This window comes from Oncorhynchus gorbuscha, linkage group LG14 (assembly GCF_021184085.1).
Source record: "Oncorhynchus gorbuscha isolate QuinsamMale2020 ecotype Even-year linkage group LG14, OgorEven_v1.0, whole genome shotgun sequence".
Classification (NCBI taxonomy): Eukaryota; Metazoa; Chordata; class Actinopteri; order Salmoniformes; family Salmonidae; genus Oncorhynchus; species Oncorhynchus gorbuscha.
Window position 1 is genome coordinate 214962 of NC_060186.1, and position 7539 is coordinate 222500.

Consider the following 7539-nt stretch of genomic DNA (forward strand, 5'->3'; position numbering starts at 1 on the left):
TCCCTCTCTACAGCATAAGGCGCTAGTGGATTCAGGCGCAGCTGGAAATTTCATGGATCATGGGCTCGCGCTAAGGCTAGGGATTCCCCTGGTGTCGTAAGACCAACCTTTTCCCGTACACTCTTTAGATAGCCGACCATTAGGGTCAGGGCTGGTCAGGGAGGCCACGGTGCCGCTGGACATGGTAACGCAGGGTGATCATAAGGAGCAGATTAGCCTGTTCCTTATCGATTCACCTGCGTTTCCAGTGATGCTGGGAATTCCTTGGTAGGCTCATCACAACCCGGTGATTTCACGGAGACAGGGAGCTCTTAAGGGGTGGTCAGAGGAGTGTTCAGGCAGGTGTATAGGAGTTTCCGTAGGTGCAACTACGGTGGAGAGTCCAGACCAGGTTTCCACTGTGCGCATTCCCTCTGAATATGCCGATTTGGCCCAATTACCACCCCATCGTCGAGGGGACTGGGATCGCGTAATAATCCTCCTGGAAAATGCTGCACTTCCTAGGAGTCATTTGTACCCATTGTCCCAGGAGGAGACAGTGGCTATGGACACATATGTTACTGAATCGCTGGGGCAGGGGTACATGTCGGCCCTCCATGTCACCCGTGGAGGGAGGTCTGCGTCCGTGCATTGATTATAGAGGTCTAAATTCCATCACAGTGGGGTTTAGTTACCCACTACCTCTCATCGCTACGGCGGTGGAATCATTCCACGCTTCTTCACAAAACTGGACCTGAAGAGCGCGTATAATCTGGTGCGTACCTGGGGAGGGGATGAGTGGAAAACCGCATTTAGTACCACATCTGGACATTATGAGTACCGCGTCATGCCATATGGGTTGAAGAATGCTCCAGCCGTCTTCCAATCTTTCATAGATGAGATTCTCGGAGACCTGCACGGGCAGGGTGTGGTGGTGTACATCCCTACCTATTCTGCCACGCGCCGCGCCCATGTCTCTGGTGCGTAAGGTACAGCGGTTTTTAGGGTTTGCCAATTTATCTGAGGTTTTGGTCAGGTGGCTGCTCCCATTACCTTACTGCTGAAGGGAGGACCAGTGCTGGTCAACAGAGGTGTTCAGTGTTGGCGCATCCAGACCCCTCATAGTGGAGGTGGCCACCAAAGCTCCTATCTTGTGCCTTTTTTTCAAAGAAGCTCAGTCCGGCAGAGCAAAACTATGACGTGGGGGACAGGCAGTTGTTAGATGTAGTCAAGGCTCTGAAGGTGTGGAGACACTGGCTTGAGGGGGCGATGCACACTTTTCTCATCTGGACTGACCATCGTAATCTCGAGTATATCCGGGCAGCAAGGAGACTGAATCTGCGTCAGGCTAGATGGGCCATGTTCTTTGCCTGGTTCCGCTTCACCATCTCGTACCGGCCAGGCTCCCAGAACACTAAAGCCGACAGAACACTAAGTGCAGTCCCGCCTATATGATACCGAGGAGCGGTCCATGGAGCCGACCCCCATCATTCCACCTTCATGTCTCATGGCACCGGTGGTATGGGAGGTGGACGCGGAGATAGAGAGGGCATCGCGGTTGGAGCCTGCCCCACCTCAGTGTCCAGCAGGGGCTCAGAACATGCCGCGGGGTGTCCGTGACAGGCTGATTCGTTGGGCTCATACTCTACCCTCCTCGGGTCATCATGGCATCGAGAGGACAGTGCGGAGTCTTAGGGGGAGATACTGGTGGCCCACGTTGGCGAAGGACGTGAGGTTTTATGTCTCCTCCTGCTCGGTGTGTGCTCAGAGGAAGGCTCCTCGCCACCTGCCTAGAGGGAAATTACAACCCCTCCCCATTCCACAACGGCCGTGGTCACACTTATCGGTGGACTTCCTCACCGACCTTCCCCCATCCCAGGGAAGTACCACGATCCTGGTCGTTGTCGATCGGTTTTCTAAGTCCCTCCGTCTCATCCCGTTGCCCGGTCTCCCTACGGCCCTACAGACTGCGCAGGCTCTGTTTACCCATGTCTTCCAGCACTACGGGGTGCCTGAGGACATCGTCTCTGATCGGGGTCCCCAGTTCACGTCCAGAGTTTGGACGTTTTTCAGCTTGATGAGCTCTTCCATCATTCAGCTCATTCAGCTCGTCCATCGTTTAGCTCGTTCAGCTCGTCCATCGTTCAGCTCATTCAGCTCGTCCAACCTTCAGCTCATCCAGCTCATTCATCGTTCAGCTCATCCATCGTTCAGCTCGTCCATCATTCAGCTAATTCAGCTCGTCCATCGTTCAGCCTCTTTCAGCTCGTCCATCGTTCAGCTCGTCCATCATTCAGCTCGTTCATCGTTTAGCTCGTCCATCGTTCAGCCCGTCCATCGTACAGCTCATTCAGCTCGTCCATCGTTCAGCCCGTCCATCGTACAGCTCGTTCAGCTCGTCCATCGTTCAGCCTCTTTCAGCTCGTCTATCTTTCAGCCCGTCCATCGTACAGCTCATTCAGCTCGTCCATCGTTCAGCCCGTCCATCGTATAGCTCTTTCAGCCCGTCCATCGTTCAGCTCTTTCAGCTCGTCCATCGTTCAGCTCTTTCAGCTCGTCCATCGTTCAGCTCGTCCATCGTTCAGCTCTTTCAGCTCGTCCATCGTTCAGCTCGTCCATCGTTCAGCTCGTCCATCGTTCAGCTCGTACAGCTCGTCCATCATTCAGCTTGTCCATCGTTCAGCTCATCCATCGTTCAGCTCGTCCATCGTTCAGCTCGTACAGCTCGTCCATCGTTCAGCTCGTCCATCGTACAGCTCTTTCAGCTCGTCCATCGTTCAGCCCGTCCATCGTACAGCTCATCCATGGTTCAGCTCGTTCAGCTCATCCATGGTTCATTTTGTTCTGATAGGTCATGAGGAGTTATGGAATTTCTCTCTCTCTCTCTCTCTCTCTCTCTGTTTGGCACTGCGGCACCATTGTCAGCACTACCAGTGAACAAGCCCCGTCGCCATGGATACCCCCAAATACCAAGAAAATAAATGCTAAATATTGTGGCCGAATTGCATATTCTCCTCCTCAGAGGTCAATTGGTAAAGACAAGCAAGTTAGTTGAAATGAGTTGATACTTTTTTTCTGCTAAATGACTTAAATGTAAACTTTAAACACGTCATGACCAGTTAAACGCAGCGAGGACGACTTGATTTAGCCTGATGGCGCAAGCACAGTACCGTTTCTCCTCTACGGCCTACCTTAACCTCTCTCCTCCTGAACTCTCAGACTGCAGTCGGAGAGGAAGAAGACAACGTGGATTTGTGGGAAATCAACTGTAGGAGCAGTACATTGGTCCATATGGTAATGTAGTCAAGCTAATCAGATATGTGCCCTAAATGCCCGCCCCCACCCTAATCCCTATATAGGCTCTGGTCAAAAGTAGTGCACTTTATAGGGGAATAGGGTACCATTAGAGATGCAGACATAAACTCCTTACAGAAACCCCAGCCTGGTCCAGGGAGGGATGTAACAGCCACGAGGTGTGTTGGGTTCTCCACTTGGATGACAACACAAACCACCGCACTAACAACGTCCACTGGCTGGGAGCCTGGTCTCTCTGTGATCTCACCGCTGTACAAACAGACCAAGAGGGGTTCTGGGCCTGGTCTCTCTGTGATCTCACCGCTGTACAAACAGACCAAGAGGGGTTCTGGGCCTGGTCTCTCTGGGATCTCACTGCTGTACAAACAGACCAAGAGGGGTTCTGGGCCTGGTCTCTCTGGGATCTAAACCGCTGTACAAACAGACCAAGAGGGGTTCTGGGCCTGGTCCCTGTGGGATCTCACCGCTGTACAAACAGACCAAGAGGAGTTCTGGGCCTGGTCTCTGTGGAATCTCACCGCTGTACAAACAGACCAAGAGGGGTTCTGGGCCTGGGGGAGTAGCGATATAGAGCAGTTTGGGGGAAGGGGGTGAGGTTAGGTGTGGGGAGGGAGTGGGGTGGTGGGACAGACATCCAGAAGGAGAACAGCCAAAACACACAGGGAAGGAAGTTGACCAGATCAGGATGTAGCCAACTGGCCACGTCCTGATTGACTCAACTCTCAGATGGACTGGGCCTTCTGTTGTTGCTGCTCCTAGCAGAGTGCTATGAAGTGTAATCACTCTTCATCTCTCTCTCTCTCTCTCTCCACCTTCTTTTCTCTCCTTTACTATAGCTTTACCTCTCCTCATTTTAAACCGTCTTTCTCCATCGCTGACTCTTCCTCTTCCTCTCTCTCTCTCTCTCTCTCACTGGGAATCACATATCATTTGTAATCTTAGCAAACATGCCACTTCAAATTCCCCCAATGATGCACACGTCACACCAACGCAGCAGAGAGGTTTTGAGGTTAAGTCCTCGTTTTCAAAGCGATTGGCGACAGACGAGGACTCCCCTTCTCTCCGGACAGAAATGTTCATTTCCCAGGAGACACGTTAGAGAAGTTTACAGCCGTAAATAAAACCCAACGTCTACCCGCTTCAGAAAGACGTTTTTTTAAGAGCTTTAATGAAATTAGTTGTTTTTATTATTTGTTCCGTCGCTGTGTCTTAAATCCGATACGGGAATTGGATTCAGGTTTCTTTTGAGTTTTAATTGGGGGGGATCACAGAGAGATGGTTGAGATCCAACACACTGGAGAGACAGAAACATAGAGGAGACTGAGGGGGGGGGGGGCTGAAGTCAGATATTCCGTTATGGTGGGAGGGGTGCCTGATCAAATCTGCCACCAGCAAAGTGTAGCTTGGTGGGTGGCTGGGTAGCTCTGTGGGTGGGGGCCGAGGGCCTCTCTCTCTCCATCTGTCTGTCTCTTTCTCTTTTCTCTCTTTATCTCTTCTCTCTCTCTCATTATTAGCATTTCATTGGGGCGTTTGTTGCAGTTTTAGTATTTTGTTTTGATTTGAACAGCGTTGTGTTATGTAGTCTTCTGAGGCGCGGCGACGGCCCAGTCAAGATGTCTGCCTGGTGCCGGCGGGCTGCCAGGGGCTTTCAGACCAGAGGCTTGTTGCTGCTCTCTTTTTACTGTGCGGTGCGGTCGGGTAACTCAAACCCAGGAACAAGACAGGGCCTAATAACAGAGACTGTACAGTAGCACCTAATGTAACGTTACCAACACACACTCTCCTCTCCTCTCCATACCTCTCCTCTCCTCTCCTCTCCTCTCCCTCTCCTCTCTCCCTCTCCTCTCCCTCTCCTCTCCTCTCCTCTCCTCTCCTCTCCTCCTCTCCCTCCTCTCCCTCTCCTCTCTCCTCTCCTCCCATCTATACCTCTCTCTCCTCTCCTCTCCATACCTCTCCATCCTCTCTCCTCTCTCTCCATCTCTACCTCTCCTCTCCTACCTCTCCCTCTCTCCTCTCTCTCCTCTCCATCCTCTCTCCTCTCCTCTCCTCTCCTCTCCATACCTCTCCCTTCTCCTCTCCTCTCCTCTCCTCTCCCTCCTCTCCTCTCCTCTCCCTCTCCTCTCCTCTCCCCTCTCCTCTCCTTCTCTCCATACTCCATCTCTCCCTTCTCTCCTCCTCCTCTCCCATCTCCATCTCCTCTCCTCTCCTCTCCATCTCTCTCCCTCTCCTCTCCTCTCTCTCCTCTCCTCTCCTCTCCTCTCTCTCTCTCCTCTCCTCTCCATCTCCCTCTCTCTCCTCTCCTCTCCTCTCCATACCTCTCCTCTCTCCTCTCCATCCCTCTCTCCTCTCCTCTCCATACCTCTCCTCTCCTCTCCATACCTCTCCTCTCCTCTCTCCTCTCCATACCTCTCCTCTCCTCTCCATACCTCTCCTCTCCTCTCCTCTCTCCCTCTCCTCTCTCCTCCTCTCCTCTCCATCTCCATACCTCTCCCTCTCCTCTCCATCCTCTCCTCTCTCTCTCTCCTCTCTCCTCTCCTCTCCTCTCCTCCTCTCCTCTCCTCCTCTCCTCTCCTCTCCCTCTCTCCATCCTCCCCTCCCTCTCTCTCTCTCCATCCTCTCCTCTCCTCCATACCTCTCCTCTCCCTCTCCATACCTCTCCCTCTCCTCTCCTCTCCTCTCCATCCTCTCCTCTCTCTCCATACTCTCTCCTCCTTCCTCTCCTCTCCTCTCCATACCTCTCCCTCTCCCTCTCCTCTCCATACCTCTCCTCTCCTCTCCATACCTCTCCTCTCCCTCTCCTCTCCTCTCTCCTCTCCTCTCCATCCTCTCCTCTCCTCTCTCCTCTCTCCTCCTCTCTCCTCTCCTCTCCATCCTCTCCTCTCTCTCCTCTCCTCTCCTCCTCTCCTCTCCTCTCCTCTCCCTCTCTCTCCTCTCCTCTCCTCTCCTCTCTCTCTCCTCTCCTCTCTCTCTCCTCTCCTCTCCCTCTCCTCTCCTCTCCTCTCTCTCCTCTCCTCTCCTCTCCTCTCCTCTCCTCTCCTCTCCTCTCTCTCCTCTCCTCTCCTCTCTCCTCTCCCTCTCCTCTCCTCCCTCTCCCTCTCCTCTCTCCTCTCCTCCCTCCTCTCTCTCCTCCTCTTCTCCCTCTCCTCTCCTCTCCTCTCCATACCTCTCCCTTCTCTCTCTCCTCCACTCCTCCTCTCCTCTCCTCTCCATACCTCTCCCTCCCTCCACTCCTCCTCCTCTCCACACCAGATCCAGATGTCTTGGTGATATTTTGCCATCTACAGTCTGTCTGGATAAATATAGCCCCTGTCAGAGATTGTTAAGCATTCCTCCTCCCCCATAATGTCTTCCCATTATTAGATTGTTAAAGTTCATGTGTAACATGTGAAGGGAGAGTGGCTCTGCTTCAGCAATACAATAGGATGGTCGCTACTGGATACTGAGACACAGGAGCTTTCAGTTCCTGTCAGTTCAGGCAAGTTCAGTTCGTCAGTTCAGACAGATTGAACGTACGTTCTCTTACTCAGTTTAGGAGCTGTCTGGCTTTTACACCCTGAACTGACGAGGTCGGACTCCTAGAGGAAGGGTCCTGACGAGGCCAGACTCCTGGAGAAAGGGTCCTGACGAGGCCAGACTCCTGGAGAAAGGGTCCTGACGAGGCCAGACTCCTAGAGGAAGGGTCCTGACGAGGCCAGACTCCTAGAGGAAGGGTCCTGACGAGGTCAGACTCCTAGAGGAAGGGTCTTGACGAGGCCAGACTCCTAGAGGAAGGGTTCTGATGAGGCCAGACTCCTAGAGGAAGGGTTCTGACGAGGCCAGACTCCTAGAGGAAGGGTCCTGACGAGGCCAGACTCCTAGAGGAAGGGTCCTGACGAGGCCAGACTCCGAGAGGAAGGGTCCTGACGAGGCCAGACTCCTAGAGGAAGGGTTCTAATGACCACTGCCATGTAGTGAGGATGGTGGGAAACAGAGAGAGACACACTGAACTGACGAGGCTGGACCCATAGGGGTAGTGCACTACCTTAGACCAGGGCCCATAGGGGTAGTGCACTACCTTAGACCAGGACCCATAGGGGTAGTGCACTACTTTAGACTAGGACCCATAGGGGTAGTGCACTACTTTAGACTAGGGCCCATAGGGGTAGTGCACTACTTTAGACTAGGGCCCATAGGGGTAGTGCACTACTTTAGACTAGGGCCCATAGGGGTAGTGCACTACTTTAGACTAGGACCCATAGGGGTAGT